Here is a 16,506-nt window from a genome sequence, read left to right as displayed (position 1 = left end):
AACCATAGCATGACTATTGTTTTACCTATGGGTATTCAGAGGACAGAGTTTATCTTTTCCTTGAGTTACATGGAAATAGAAGAATTTTTAAATATGAAAATTTAGGGAGCTGGCCCTTAAGATTAGGAGAGATTTTAATACGAATAGAAGCAGAAAAGTTCTAGCATCAGTCTAGGAAGTCACATAAGTACAGTTACATCATGCACAAATCCATTTGAATACTGATATGTTCTTACTCCAATCCTGATTAATTAATAATTTTATAGAATTATTCCATAGTATTGAAAATAATGTGAAAATTAAAAAAAAAACAAAACACCAGCCTATATTCCAGATGTGGAAAGTGAACTTTATAAAAAATAATTGATGCTTAAGATCAGTGAACTGAATTTGCCACACTTCTAAAACAGGTCTCTTTCCATTATATCTTTCTGGTTACCCATGGCTGTCACAATTTGGTTGGCTTTTCCAGGTACTTCTCTGTAGCTCTCCTCAAAATTTATTTTGTTTTTATTCTGCAGGTGATTAGAAAGAGTTTGATTTTATTGTCTACTTACTATTAGAACATAAGGGAAATGAAATTGCATAAAGGAAAAAAAATACCACTTCTTCAGGATAGAAAAAGCAGCTAGTCAAATTATTACAATGATATAGAATTGGAAAACCTAATATTAAGAAACATGAATGTAATAAAATAATGAAAATTTGTTTCTTTATATTCATGAGGATTCATTTATTGAAACAAAAAGGAAAATAAAATAAATCTTCGATTTGTAAGCTTCTTGTCAGAAATTACATGTTTTATCTTTAAATCCTCTATAACAATGTTCCTTTATATAATTTAACTTTCTATGAGGTAAGCCATAATTTTTCTCATAAGGTGGCCTAGGTTTTATTCAATAAATCCCAGAAAGATCTAGGAAGCATATTATAGGAGAATAATGCTAGCTGTGAGTTAAAGATGAAAAGGAATTGGCCTTTTCATATCTCAGATTTCTTAGGCACAAAGGCTGAAAAAATACTTACAATGACATTTCAATTCACACTTTGTGCTGCTGGTGGAAGCAAAAAAAAGGGTGCCAATTGCCCTGGCAGTCACTTTAGAAAGAATGAGGGTGACACCATCAAGGTATTTTTCATAGGCCACCAACCACCCACCTTTGTTCCTGATCAACTGAGACTGAATTTAAACGAGTGACCTAAAATTTGAAAAGCTTCCATCAAATTACTCTTCCAAAGACTTCCAATAAGGGGATGTGTTAGAGGTTCTCTGACTGCCTTTCCCCCATCTACCCTCATCAGCTTCTCACATGTGGTACCACATTTGCTGACTCATTGCTCAGTTCAGAAAGACAGCAGTGGACTGGCTCCCAAATAATCTTGTTTTGACTGAGATCAAAGTGATTTATTTTCAGATAACGGTCTCTGTTTCTCTCCCCACCTGATTTTTAAGAACCTTCCTTTTCTTCTGTCCAAAAGTTGTTTGGCAGGCTGCAGTGTTAATATTGTGTTGGTGATTACTGAACTGATGGCATTCAATACAGGAAAATACTAAACAAACCTCTGGCCTCTCAGACCTCTCATACTGACTGAAAGGAAAGTGAGGAACCGGGAGAGGGGTGAGCAAGAAATGAAAGATGGAGACTAGGCAGAGATACACAGGAGAGTTTATTTGTTAAAGCTGACAAATAAAGGCCATCTCTCCATAGGCGGAGAGAGTTAAAACAGGCTTGGGGTTTGGGACTTTTATGGGGCAGGCTCAAGGATTAGAGCTAGGCAATCCTAATGTGGGCAGTGAAGGGTTGGGTTGGTATGAGGGAGTGGTGAGCCTTTCTCAGAAACACTCTTGGCCTGGAAAGCAAAATTTTTCTTAAAATGGCAGCTGTCACTTAAGATGGCTATCTATATGCTAAGCAAGGACTTTACTTTCCCCCCGTTTTGTTTGTTATTGAGCCCCTTAAGGGACAGGGTGTAGATTAATCTTCCGTAGCTTCTTCCTTCTACAAAGGAATGGCGTCTGGACCCTTGTTAGGGATTCAGGGTGTCACTGAGGCAATGGTGGTGGCCAGGAGGTGCTAGTGATGCTGGCTCTGGATGACCCAATTTTGGTGAGGGGTTGGAAGTCCTGAAACAGAAGCTGGTTCACTGTTTGATTAGAGAGCCTTTGAATCTGGTCATGAATAAAACTAGTGACATGGGGGCAAGCATTAGCAAAATGCCTAGAACAAAGAGAGAGGACAGGAAAGGAAGTGCCAACTAGAGAAGGGGGTTACTTAGCTGTCATCCTTCAGTTCCAATGACAGTGGAACGCTCTGAGGACTGAAGGAGATCAGAGATAAAGAGGGCATTAGTAATTGAAGTTCCCTTGGTGGTAAGGAATCTGTACTCCTTCCAAATATTAGAGTGGGAGAGAAGTAGGTGGAAAGTATATTTAGAGACAGTGTAGACATTGAGGGAGACTCCCTTTGCCAAAGTCAAGGCTCTGATGAGGGCAACAAGTTCAGCCTGATGATTGAAAGTATTATTGGGAAGGGGAGCTGCTTCCACAACCAAGGTTAGAGAGACTGTAGCATACTCTGCCTGACCAACTCTCTCCTGAAGGAAGGAGGAGTCATCTGTGAACTATGTGTATGTTGCCTGGAGCCAGGGGCCTTCCTGTATGTGGGAGGGATGTGGAAGAAGCTCCTCCAGAGTTTCAATGCATGAATGGGTAAGAAGAGAAGAGGTGGAAGGGTCCTAAGGAGCAGGAAGAGAAAAGCAGGATTTAAAGGTGAGCATGTGTGGAAACTAAGACTGGGGTCTTCTACCAGGGAAACCTGTAGATATAAAAGGTGACAGTGGGGTAAAGAATGTAAGCTCTTGTAGGTGAGGAATTCCTTTAGGTGCTGGGGAGCCAGGATGGTGAGTTGGGCCCAAAGGTGAGTTTCCTTGACTTGTTAATGAAAGGCTGCTGCGAATATTCTTAGGAAAAGGGCTTATCCCCAACTTATTCCCAAACAGTAGGGTCAAGACCCACCAATAGATAAGCCTCAGGGGCAAAGGTCGGCCCCAGCATGTGTCTGAGGATCCCTAGAGCAAATTCCTGCTTTTCAGATACATAAAAGGTAAAATGGGCTTGTGAGATCATGGATACATAGAGAAAAAGTTTGGCAGTCATTCTTCTGTGTTGGAGCCAAGGGAAAAGTTAAATTGCTATATTTTTTTTTTCCTTTTCTTCCTTAGACCTCTTATGAAGCCTGCTGAATCTATCCTTTGTATTTCAATGTTTGCTTCAGTGTGGCCTTGGCCAGTGCTTTGCAATGTAAGGGAGTTCTGGGTCCCTTGTTTGTGTAGAACTAGGGTCTCTGGAGGAATCCAGAACTTGAGTGGCATGTAGAAGCTGGGCAGGGGAGCAAGAAGAGCAAAGAGAAGGCTTAGAATGAAGAAAAGAGAAAGCCTGAACATAAGGGATTTTCTTCCATTTTCCTGAGTGCTCACAAAAGTTAGAAATATTGGAATATTCAATTGGTCAATGGGCCTTTAGACCAGGAGCCAAACCGAGTGGGACTAAGTGGATGAGGAGGCAGCTGAGAGGTGAGTCAGATGGAATTTGGGAGCTCCCTGTGGTGAGCTAGAGTCTGGGACCCAGAGAAGGGAGTCACCTGCTACTTCCCTATTCCCGGGCTTTTCCTGTAGAGAGCCTTGGTTGCCTGGCCAGAGCCTTTGTGAGCTCTGCTGATGAGCTGAGAACCAACCCTAGAGTGAACTTTCCAAGGGGAAGAAATGGTAAAGTCAAGCAAAACTCTTGGTGCTGGCCCAAGATCTAAGTTAACTTTCACTGCTGCCTCTAGGGAGTAAACTTATGAGGAGGAGTTGAGGGGATGGGCAAAGTCACTTACGCAAATGAGACCAGAGTGTGAATGAGGAAGAAGATCACTTGGTGAAAGGAAGAAGGTGTGTGGTAATTGTCCTGGGCCCTCACACCAGGATGCCAAAGCTGAGCTAATCCCAGAGTGAAGAGCAAAGCTAATGGGAAAATGTGAACCAGTCACTGACATCCCTGAAAGAAAAGTGGCGCGGGACTAATCACACACACAGGTGGATAAGAAGCAGGTTTACCGTCAGGAGCCTGACCAGGCTTCCTGCCAAAAGAGAGGGACAGCAGCAGCAAGGAGGGAGAGCAGTCTTGTGATTGGGCCAGAAAATGGAGGGAGGTTTTGAGACGAATATGAATGGGCTCCTGGTGTGAGGTGATAGAAGGACTAGAAACATCCCAGACAGTAGGGTCCACCTTGGAAGGGGGTAATGGGAAGGTGCTGGCAGATGGAATAGGGGATGGTCCTCAGGTAAGGGTGAAGATCATGGGAGTAGCAGGAGAATCTGGGTGGAAGCATCAATGAGGGGAGAAGGAAAACATGGCTCCCAACTTGGTGAGGATGTTCCTTCCCATAAAGGGAACAAGGCGCTGAGGAATGACCAGAAAGGAGTGGGTGAAAACTAGAGAGCCAAAAGTGCGAACAAGGCTAGGTGTCTGTAAGGGTTGGTAGTAGGCCCCCAGAACTCCTTGAGGACTGAATATATAGCCTTGGTATCTAGGAGGAAGGAGACAGGCCTACCTAAATGATGCAGAGTTACCCTGGGTTCTGGCAGTGTGATGGTAGTGGCCAGGTCATGGGGATTTGGGCTTCCTCAGTCCTCTGCAGCCAGTCCTGAGAGTTGGAAAGGGGAACCAGAAGGAATGGATTGCCGGGAGCCGCTATGGGCTCAGGATCAGTCCATGGTCCAGTGTGCTTCCTAATGGCATTTAGGACAAGGGCCCGGAGGCTTTTGAGGCTTGGGACATGTATGAGCCCATGTGACCACATTTAAAACAGGGTCCAGGTGGTTCTGAGGGATCCTTCCATGGGCCAGTGGAACCAGAGACAGATGTGGAGGCCAAAAAGATGGATTCAGCGAGCATCTGATATTTCTGCTTATGGGCCTTCTCGTCTCTCCCATTATACAACCTTAACGACCACTCCCAGAACCTCAGCTTGGGGAATTAGGGTCCCCCTCTCAAGGCACCTTAGTTTGGCCTTAATATCAGGAAACTCTGGGAGAAAAAGTAGGTCTTTAGTAGTTGTCTCCCATCTGGAATCTCAGGGTCCAGATAAGTATATTGCAATAAAGCCTTGGTGAGGTAATCTAAAAATGCTGAAGGGTTTTCATTTTTAACTTGAAATGACTTCCTGGAGCTTTTCATAATTGATAGCCTTATGGGCTGCCTTTTTAAGTCCTGCCATGAGGCAAGCAATGAATTGGTTTCTACTAGTGACTCCTCCAGGCGATTTATAATCCCAGTTGGGATTCTGATCAGGAACTGCTTCAGTGCCAATCGGATGGGCAGGGAGTTCTGATGTATCTCATAAGCATAATTTCTAGCTTGTTCCCACACTCGGCTGTACTCCTTGGGCAGGAGGGTGTTAGACAGGATCACATGGACATCATGGAAGGTCAAACCATATGATTGTGTCAGATATTAAAACTCTTTGATATTTATGGTGGGGCTTGAAGTATAGGACCCAAGCCACTTTTCTATCTGTGAAAGATCTCATAAAGAGAAAGACACATGAACCCAGATTACACCATCTACCCCAGCCATCTTGCTTAGAGGACACAGAGATGTGGGTTGGGCAGTAGCAGCTCATGAGCGTGTAGCAGGAGGAGAGAAGGATAGAGGGGCATAGGCAACAGTTGCTGTGGTGCCTTCATCAAAAAGAGAATTGTGGTATGGTGGGGACTCATCAGTTGGGTTGAAGGAGGAGGAGTCCTGGGTAGGATCTTATGTCCCTTTCTAAGCAGGCCTAGAAGAGGTGAGATCTAAAAGGACTTGTGCAGGAGAGCAAGAGTTGTAGAGAGAGGGCTTAGAATGTAGAGAGGAGAAAGCCTGAACATAATATATCTCTTTCCATTTTCCACAATGCTCACAATAGTTGAAAACATCCCTGATAATATTGGAATATAGAATGCCATGAAGTGGCCATTTAGAGTTCAAAGGATATTGAGGGCAGAGTCTGATTGCACAAATGAATAAGTTTTGGGGGGTTTAGGTCTGGGGTGAGAGAGAGAGACCCTAGGTTAATGAGGAGGCAGCCTAGAGGACTGTGGGAGGGCATGGATGAGGAGCCACCCATGATGAGATGCAGGAGGTGAGTTTAGAGGTGGGGCATCCTCCAGTCTCCAATATCATCCAGTCAGGAGATGGTTATGCTTAGGGGGTCATCACCACTGCTGGGTAAGTGTCAGGGGCAGGGCCCATAGAGGCACTTGGGCACCTGGCCAGGTCTACCTAGGGGCAAAAGCTGTGGTGATTAACCCAAGGCCAAGAGGTCTCACCTGGAACAACTCCCAACCATCCTCTGTGATTTTTTTCAAAACCTAGACCCAAATAAAAGATCACCTATCGACCCAGTTGACAGTAGGGGTCAGCCATAGCAGTGAAAGCTGTGTCTGGGGGTGCCTTTGTCCACACAATAACCCTGGGAGTGCTAGACATTCAATGGTCACTTCCCAGGACTTATAGGTCATTTAGCTCCACCAGAGACAGGGGTCTTACCTAGAATATCCAGTGGTGGGTACAGAAAGGGCATTTGGCAGAATGAAGGGCTGGTCCCATGATAGAATTCAGATCAGGGCCCATGGATGTTCAGTGACTCTCAAAGAGGGGAACAGGAACTCCAAGGAACCCGATTCTGGGCTTTGGCACCCATGAAAGGAAAGCCAGGAACTGGGGAGACAGGTGAGTAAGAAATGAAAGACAGAGATCAGGCAGAGATACACACCAGAGTTTATTTATCAGAGATGACAAATAAAGGCCATCTTTCCATAGACAGAGAGAGGCAAAACAGGCTTGGGGTTTGGAACTTTTATGGGGCAGGCTCAGGGATTAGATCCAGGTGGGTCCTAATGCATGGTTAAGGGTGAGATTGGTATGAGGGAATGGTGATACGCCCTTGGGCATGTCCTAATGTGGGCAGTGAAGGGTTGGGTTTTTACAAGGGAATGATGAGCCTTTCTCAGAAAGCCATTGGCCAAGAAAGCAAAATTATTATTTTTTTAAATGGCAGCTGTCACTTAAAGATGACACTTAAGATGGCTGTCCTGATGCTAAGCAAGGACCTTACACTGACCATGGCTAGTGCTAGATAAGATTTTTTTTTTCTTCCAGAGATTTTCAAATATTGCTCATAAGCACAAGTATATATAATTTGGAACAGACAGTGTAACCTGATACATTGTTGTGCCAGAGCCCCAAAGCCATGGAAGATAGTTTTGTTCATCTCTTTTCAACTCTTAGCTTGACTTTTGCCATGGTGGGCATTTTTTTATGTCACAGGAATTGGCCAATGCAACAAATCCATTCTTGAGTTGCTTAAGGAATTTTCCAGATATGGACCTAATTTATTAAAATATTAAATCAATAAAATGTGTTAATGATACCAGATTCCTTCCTCTTCTGGATTTTTTTATCTATTTTAATCACAATAAAGATAAGGCAATTCTACCAAGGAATATTTTGTGTTATATTCAAATACATGTCACTTACATTCCTAACAAGAACAATTGTTTCCCTCCCAATTACTTCTACATATAGTTTTCATTTTCTTCCCTCCATCCAAGCATCATTAGCATAATCCTCTTTTCTTAACATAAAATTCTCCATGTTGTCATTATCCTCCTCAAAATATAAATAGCTAGCCCCTTATTGTGGTACTTAACACTGAATCAGACACTAAGTTCCTTACCTTAAATTCTTTACTTATTATTTCCTAAGGAGACCTAGGTTTTATTATTGACATACACCCAAACTCAAAATCTCAGTGATTTATAACTGAAATGTTTATTTATTACAGTGCATATCTATCATATATTCATTCCAGTTGTTTTTTTTAAATTATTTTCATTTTCCTTCAGTATGATGGAGCTTCTTCTATCTAGGAAAATATTCTAATAACAAACAAAATTATAAATTTAGAAAATTCAATTGATTTAGTAGAATTTGATCAGTCAGAGTTTTCAACAAGTTTTCTTAGTTCAAATGCTTTATTTTCTCTATCATACTTATGTCTTGAGCATATTTATTTTATTCTATTTCCAAGTTTTCACTTATAAGATGTGATATATTACCGAAAGCCGGCCACATTAGCATGCTAACAAACAAAGTTATGACCTTTAATATATGTATAATACATTGTTTCATTTTGTCATAACTCTGACTTTAATAAGCAGACAGATTTTATCTTTATTATCTAGAACATGAAGAAACTAAGAAACACCAAAGTTTGTTACCTAGTTTTGTTTTTTCATTGACTCCAAAATCATGAATCTGCCCACTACATGCTATTATTTATGGTTAGAATGTAGAAAAATAATAAATCTTATTCTTCAGCCCATTTTTGGAAAGTATTTTCTATTGCATTTTATCTGTTTCCAGCAGCTAATTTTATGATTTTAAATAACGGTAAAATATACTAAAGAAATAATATGATTTATATCAGTTATCTCAAAAACAAGCACTTAACACAAACAAAAATTGACTCTTTTCCTTTATTACAGGTTGTAAAATAGGATAAAGATTATAACCTAGATAAAGCACAGTTGATGGAAATATTAAATTCTCAGCTCTTTCCTCAAGAAATTCCCTTTTCTCAATACAATACTCCCTAAAAAACCAGGTAGGAGTGAGCTCAAGTGGTCTCAGAGAGTAAAAGTAGCGTACTCTATGTACCCAATATGTTCCTTCAGGATTGGGAGTAGAAGGAAAATAAGAGCTGGCAATTATTCCTTGATGTATAATGTTCTTCTTGTGGCTTTTACTTTTTTTTTTTTTTTGCTGCTACTTCTCTATTTACATTTACTGATAGGTTTATTTCTGAATCTAAGAGGCCATTAAAACAATATATTACTTATATTAGGGTTGATGTAAAATTAAAACAAAGAACAGATGAAATATAGCACAGAATGACAACCTCTGTTCACAGGCAAAGTAGTTGAAAAGCTAAGCATTTTATTTATTTTTTATATATTAGAAGTTTAATAAAAACATTTACATAAACAAAATATGAAATGAAACAATAAAAACTAAAGAATACTATGTAGACTCCGTGTATATAGCTCAAAGCCCAAAATGTTTACCTCAAATGTTTTATAGAAAAAAATTAATGACCTCTTCACTGTACCATTGTGCAGTACTTAAAATTAATAACAAAAATGTCTATTATGTTTATATAAAATACAAGGTCATCTCTAACAGAAGAAAATATAAAAGCTTGTAATGCTTGAAACTTGGCATTAATGTATTATATTAAATTGAATGAAGATATCATTAAACTGTGTTGAATATGGGTCTCACATCAGCTATCTAAAAACAAAAGCAAAATTAGTTACCAAGGTTACATATTTAGCAAATTTTTATTAAAAAATTGTAGGAGCCAACATCCCTTGATATGTAAGAGAAGTCTGAATTTTAAAAGCATAGGAAATACAGGCAGGTTATTGTCTTTGGTTCAGGGGAGATATTATATAAGATAATATGTAAACTTTATAGGGATTAAAATGAAAAGTGAAAAAAGAGATTTATTAATGGAAAATATTGTTTTTTTTATTTTCAAAGAGGAAAATGTAACCTTTTTTGTTGTTATCATACAAGGTTGAGATTTTAAAAGTGGGGCCAAAAATGCTAGGTACTTTGAATAATGGGTATGCTATTTAAATGTTAAAGAATATGAGTGAATACATATATTCCAAAGAGTAGTTCATTTCCTTTATGATTTCTAAGTCCTCCACTGAAAAGGAATGATCACTTGTAATTAGAGAACAAAATGACACTTTGGAAGCTAAAGATGCACATGGCTAGAAATCAATGACAATATCAAAATCTAATTTTGTTTGACAACTACTATTACCTAGAAACTACACTGAGCATTTAGTTGGTACTTAACTTTATTTTAATTGGTTCTTTTCAGTTATATATGACAGTAGAATCTATTTTGACATAATTATAAAAGCATGGGATATATCTTGGTCTAGTTCAATCCCAAATATCCTCTTTCCCCTCCCCTTTCCCCACCCTCTATTCTCTTCCCTCTATTAATCTTTTTGCTATTTGCCCATACTGTTTTTTAAATCAGTTTCTTGTGGATGAACATGATGGTAAGGTTCACTAAAGTATATTCATACATGAACATAGGAAAGTTATGTCAGATTCATTCCACTGTCTTTCCTTTCCACATTCCCCTTTGTCTAATCTGATGAACTTCTATACTTCCCCTCTCGCAATCCCTTATTGTGGGTTAGCTTCCATATACCAGAGAAAACATTTGACCTTGGCTTTGGGGATTAGCTTATTTCAATTATCATACAGTCTCCAGATTCATCCATTTACCAACAAATGTCATAAAGTCATTCTTTATCACTAATAATCAGCTGTGTGCATATAACACATTTTCTTTATCCATTCATCTGTTCAAAGGCACCTAGGTTGGCTCCATAGCTTAGCTATTGGAAATTGTGCTGCTACAGACATTGATGTGGCTCTGTCACTGTTGTATGATGATTTTAAATCCTTTGGATATGCATCAAAGAGTGGATTAATACTCCAGGAAAGGCATGAAGCAGCATTTCCAATGTCAAAGAGAAGCCAGTTGCAGAGGTTGGATTTTAAAGCAAGCTGTCTGATCCTACTGTCTCTGTGCTAACTGCCTTTCCTAATGACTGAGGTTTGCCTAGTCCCTTAAGCTTTACTTGGACTAGCTGACAATCCCTTCAATATTAGAGTAGATCTTTTGAGACAGCTAGTCATTATTTTTCTTTCTAGCATCTGCTTAATCATCCTTGATTTTAGTGTCTTCTGTTTGATTCATGATTCTTTACCACAGTGAAGAAAAATATTATACAGATGATGTCCAGTTGACAGAAGAAAAATTAGTTTAGCCACTGCTTTACGGTTGTGGTTCCATCTATGTGTAAGCTGACTGACTCTGACAGTTTGATCCTTTTTCCTTTTTCTGGTTTCTCCTTGTTAGAAACAGCAATTGCAGGTAAAATGGCTCAGAGACAAATAGCAGGAGAAAATAGAAAACAGTGAGAAACAGACCAAGAAGTTGAATGTTGTCACCCTTTGTTACCAGAGGGAATAAGCATGCATTGCCTTGGTATAAGTGTAAAATATTTTGTTAGTTTGCAGTATGCATTTTCTTTTCATCTTAATTTATTTATCTCATGTTTTAAATATTTTCAAAAAGTTGTAATTTAACCTATATGCCTCAAGGAATTATTATTTTTTGGTTCTGAAGAAAAATTTCTGCTGCCTTGATCTCACTACAAAATTGATCCCTTTCCAAAAAGTTTGAATTAAATGCAAACTGTCTTATAGTGTGCCCCTTTGTATTCACAGGTCCTGTCCTAGGTGCTAATTTGTTTTTCTAACATCTTTGAAGTGTTATAGAAGTTTTAGGGTTTCTTTCAACTCTTTATTTTTCTTCACTTTTTTATGAATATTTGTTATAAAATAGGATGAATTTTTGCCCTGAAGATGATACAGGAGTTTATGATTCATGAGTGTTTTGCAGCTGGTGCAGGCACAGTGCACATGAATCACAGCCCTCGCACTACAGAATTTACAATGTCATTTATATTACGAGGATCACTTTGGATACTTTATTTGGGGATTTGCTCTTCTCTAATCAAAAAAGTTTTCCTTTGAGCATTCTGTTTTTCTTAATGTATTGTATAGCTGAATATTGCAGGTTGTACTAAAAAATGGCCATTTTCCTTTTAATTACATTATGTAGGATTTATCCTGTTTAGTAGATTACCCTCCTGATTATGATAAGTGAGAGAAATAGAATAGAAGTTTCATGCATTTTACTCTATTTTTCAAGCTTACATGTGGGAAAGTTCATTTTTTCATCTTTCTTTGCAATAGATTTCAAATGGTACTTTTATCATGAATGTTGTCTTTTTTAAAGGATAATGTCATGTGTGTACATGACACAGCCAAATACATTGAACAGTGACATTGGTTACCTAACTGTAAACAATTTATATTTTGTATGTGAGCTGAATTGGTGGATAGATAGATATGAGGAAGATGATGAGGGCTAGAGAGAGCAACTCAAAATAAGAAGCATGCACTTCTTGCAAAAAATTTACCACATTCATAATGATCTGTATTTCACCTTTAAAGCATATATTAAGGTAAATTCAAGTTTCCAAAAATTTTGATCCCCTTGACACTATGGCATGTGTATTATCTAAGGATACTTTTTCATCTCTGGGCATATAAAGCCATCAACAGTGAGGAAACCTATTTTGGTATATTTTCTATTCATATATGTATCTTCCTCTTCCCAAAGAATAATTTAGTGCTACCTAAATCTTCCATAGACAACAATGTGCTTATAGGCATGAGGTGTCAGGGAGATTAGGAAAGGAAAAGCAAATCCTAGGTTTGGTCCATTTAAATAATTATGTCCAGGGGCTGGGGTTATAGCTCAGTGATACAGCGCTTGCCTCACATGTGTGAGGCATTGGGTTCAATCCTCAGCACCACATAAAAAATGAATATAGTAAACAAAGTAAAGATATTGTATCCAACTTTAAAAAAATTAAAAAATAATAATTATGTCCAAATAATTTGTTCTTGATCCTTCTTTCTATGAGTAAAACATAAAGATGTTAAACAATATTTAAACTTTGCACAAAAGGGATTCTGGCTATGACTTATATGATTGCTTTTAATTGAGTTAGGCTTCATTTCTGTTTCTGATTTATACTTTAAGAAGAAGTAGGTGAGGCACACAGGAAGTAGGTGAAGATCATTTTATTTTTCACCCAGAAAGGACTGGTGGCTTAGAAAATTAGGTATAGAAGCAAGCCAAGTTCTCACATTCATTTTGAAAATTTTCAAAATGGGGGAAAAAGATAAAACCTGTATTTAGCATTTCTCCTTCTGTGTATTTTCTTCCCACACTTAAGTAAATACTTTTACATGCTCACACCACTACATTTCTCAATTTCTGCACCTGTTTTGTATGTGTTTTGCTTTTACTTCTGTAATTAAAAATCAGCATTGTTTTCCAATTTAAATTGTCCCCTTCATTTGCATACTAGATCAGTGCTTCTCAAAGCCTCTCTGATAAAGGATACATTTATTTGAATTGCTAGGAAAATGGGTAAAAAGATATAAAAATGAAGCACCTCTTTTTTTGCTATCAGAGTCAGCAGATAATAAATCACTATCAAATCACTGTTTCTAAACATGACTGTAATTTCTTATCTCATCATGATCTATAATACCCAATTTGTGGAATGACACTGGACAACATTAACACTCAGACTGGCAACCTAATTTGTGAGGACCAGGGTAAATTGGAAAATGTGGCATCGGGTAATTCTGGGTTCTTAGGGCTGACCCTGATCACACTCTGCTGGATTCTATCCATGTCTACAGTTGTCTATTCAAGCCTACTTCTCAAGAAGTGTCATTTTCCTTTTGCTTCACAAGAATTTCTTTTTTATTTACATATGCATTTAAATATGCTATGATAGCTTGCAATTAATGCAGACCAATGGCAAAATCTTCCTTGATCTCATGAACCCACCCAGCCACTTACACAATTTCGTGCTTCTTTTCGATGTGGTATCTTCTTAAATTTATTCTTCATAGTATTTTAGAGAAGTGTTGGTGATTCTCCCTCCTAATATTATCTCTTGACCCTAATGTAACCAGGTTCTCAGATACATTTATTTACCAGAATTATTCCCTTTGTGATCTGAATGCCCATTCATTATTGCTAAGGTAATTCTTCTTCTTACTCTTTCCATAAGCAAGATGTGAGAAAATTTTATTTAGTTAACTTTCAGAACATCATAATTTCTTTGGGATTTTCTCACATTCTCTCTTGATTCCCTAGAACAGTCTTTTTTTGATAGTTCTTTTGACTTTTACAAGTTGACAAGCCCCTACTCTCAATTTTGTAACCTCTTCTTTCTCACTTAAGTTCACTCCTAAATTTATTTACCCTTATTTAATGGGTTCAAATTGTTATATATCCATGACTTACAATCTGTATTTCCAGTTTAGTTCTCATCCTAAAACGTTAGATTCATGTCCAATTGTAAGCTTAGTAATTCCCTGTGGATGTTAAGAAACCACAGGTTTTGGGTTGGGTTAAGGAAAGCAGGCCTTAAGATAAGGTTCATTTGAAGGATGTTTATTAGGGGTGTGTTTTGGTTTCCATATGAGGTGTCCCCCTAAAGCCCCTGTGTCAATGTAGGAATGCTTGGAGGTGAAATAATTAAATTGTGAGAGCTGTAATTTAGTGAGCTTATCCTAGTTCAAATGGACTAATAGGGTAGCAACTCTCGTCAGGTGAGGTGTATTAAAGGAGGTGAATCACAGTATGTGTGCCTTGATAGGGTTAATCTTCCTGTGACTCCTTTGCCCTCACTCTCACTGCTTCCTGGCTTCTGTGAGTGGGGCAGTGATCCTCCACCATGCCCTTCCACCATAAAATTCTCTCTCACCTCGAACCCAGAGCAATTATGTTGGTCATCTATGGATTGACACCTCTGAAACTGGGAGCCCTAAATATATTGTTTCTCCTCTCTTTTGTTCTTATTGTTTTTTTTTTTTTTTGGTCAAAAAAACTACAAAGCCATGACAGAGTAGTTTTGGAATCATTTTCTATGGAAGGGAGAAGGAAGGAAGGTCTGATTTAGGGAGAAGTTGAACTTCAGTGTATTCCCAGTTAATTCCTTAACTGAACCCAGTAAAACTCTATGGTTGAGATTACTCTTCAGAGTTATAAGGTTAGGACAAGGAGGCAGGTCCTTTATATATCTTGCATCATTGATTCATTAGTTGCAGGTTGATTCACAAAGTGCTTTGACCTTGGGCAAGATGATTTTCTTCCAATGAGACAGTCTCTGGATACAAATGACAGTTGAAGTCTCTCAGTATGCAACATTTTCAATATATAAAGAAATCATTCCTCATTTCTTGAAAAAGGATAATAGAATGAGCCTCATAATATTATCTTGGCATCTCAAAATTAACCTAGCCTATATTTACCACTGATGCTCACTTTCCCTCTCCCAAGAAAATAAGTGGTCCTCAGGCATTTCCTCCTATTCAGTAAATGGAAAATTCCCCTTTCCAGATTCTCTGACTGGAGCCTTTCAAGTCATTTATGAGTTTTTCTTTCCCATGGCTCTCTCTCATTTCTAATTGATCAACAAATCTGTTTGTTCCCAGGATATTTCCACAATTTCAATATTTTGCAACACTCCTTTTACTTTTATCTGTTTTTCCTGTTTTCTGTCTCCAATCAGAGTCTCTATTTCATTTGCTAGTGCATCTTTAGTAACTAGAGCAATTCTGGAACCATGTACTATGTACTCAGTAAAGATCTGTTGACTGTCAGGTTGATCTGATTTCAAGGAAAACTGAAACTAACTTTCAAACATGCCATCAGTCTCTGGCTTTTTTTTCCCTACTCTTATGCTTAGCTCTATGTAGACTCTGAAAAAGACTTGAAAGTAAGGACCTAAAGATGATAGCAACCATCTTGTTCCTGATTACCTCTGAAATGAGCTATTTGGGCTTGAGCAGCTTCAAGGTGAAATAAAGAAAATGAGAGAACACAGAGTTTTCTGAAAGATATATACTTAAGTAATGAAATATAATAAATACTCCCTGGAAAGTCCAAATCAATAATTAAAAAATTCTTGAGTCTAATTAGAAGTTAAAGAACAATTTTAAGATTTAAGATTTTTCTCTAGAGACGTTTTTGATGTTCCAGTAATTGCATGCCTTTACAATGTATTGCTGTCCTTTGGTGAACTAATATGTGAGAATATTGATGGGAAACTAGGACTCTCCCTCTGACAAAGTGTGCCTCTGAATGCATGTGAATCATGTAAGAGTCTCTGGCAGCCTTTCTCCACAGCACATAGAGATTCCTCAAAGCACATGTATACTTTCTAAGATGCAGAGACTATCAAAGTGGGGCCAATGGGCATGCACGTTTGCGGCCTCAGAAAAGAATGAGGTGGTTGAAAAGTGAGAAGACTCGAAATGAATGCTTAAGCCTGCTGAATTTATTATTGTTTGATCTGGAGCAAGCAAAACATCCTTAGCAGTTCAGTTTCTGACTCTACACAAGAAATATAATAAAATGTATCTCCCCAACTGTAAAGTTCACTCTATCTGTACATTCTTATACAAACATATTATGATTACTAAAATGTTTGAATTTGAATTTGGAGAAATCCCAGAGCATGACCAGCTCTTAGCTATTACAAGAACCTAATTTCCCTGAAATTATTTCTCTCCCTGGCAAGTGGCAAACCCTAAATCTGCTTCGAGCAGCACAAAATATGCTAAAATCACGAGTAAAACCTGTGACATCAGGGTTTGGAGTGTGAGGAAAGATTTTCAGTTTTGTTCTGCTTCCCAGCAAGCTTAAATTATTTTTAAATTGT

The 16,506-nt window shown here is 38.2% G+C and overlaps 1 protein-coding gene across 1 annotated transcript in view; it reads left to right on the top strand.

Moving 5' to 3' along the window:
- The window catches only part of LOC144255071 (protocadherin-15-like), a 452,955-nt gene that overhangs the window by 205,873 nt on the left and 230,576 nt on the right, over nt 1-16,506 (top strand).

The sequence above is a fragment of the Urocitellus parryii genome, chromosome 5, assembly GCF_045843805.1.
Source record: "Urocitellus parryii isolate mUroPar1 chromosome 5, mUroPar1.hap1, whole genome shotgun sequence".
NCBI lineage: Eukaryota > Metazoa > Chordata > Mammalia > Rodentia > Sciuridae > Urocitellus > Urocitellus parryii.
The sequence above is the reverse complement of the archived record's forward strand: the minus strand, read 5'-3'. Positions and strand labels throughout refer to the sequence as shown.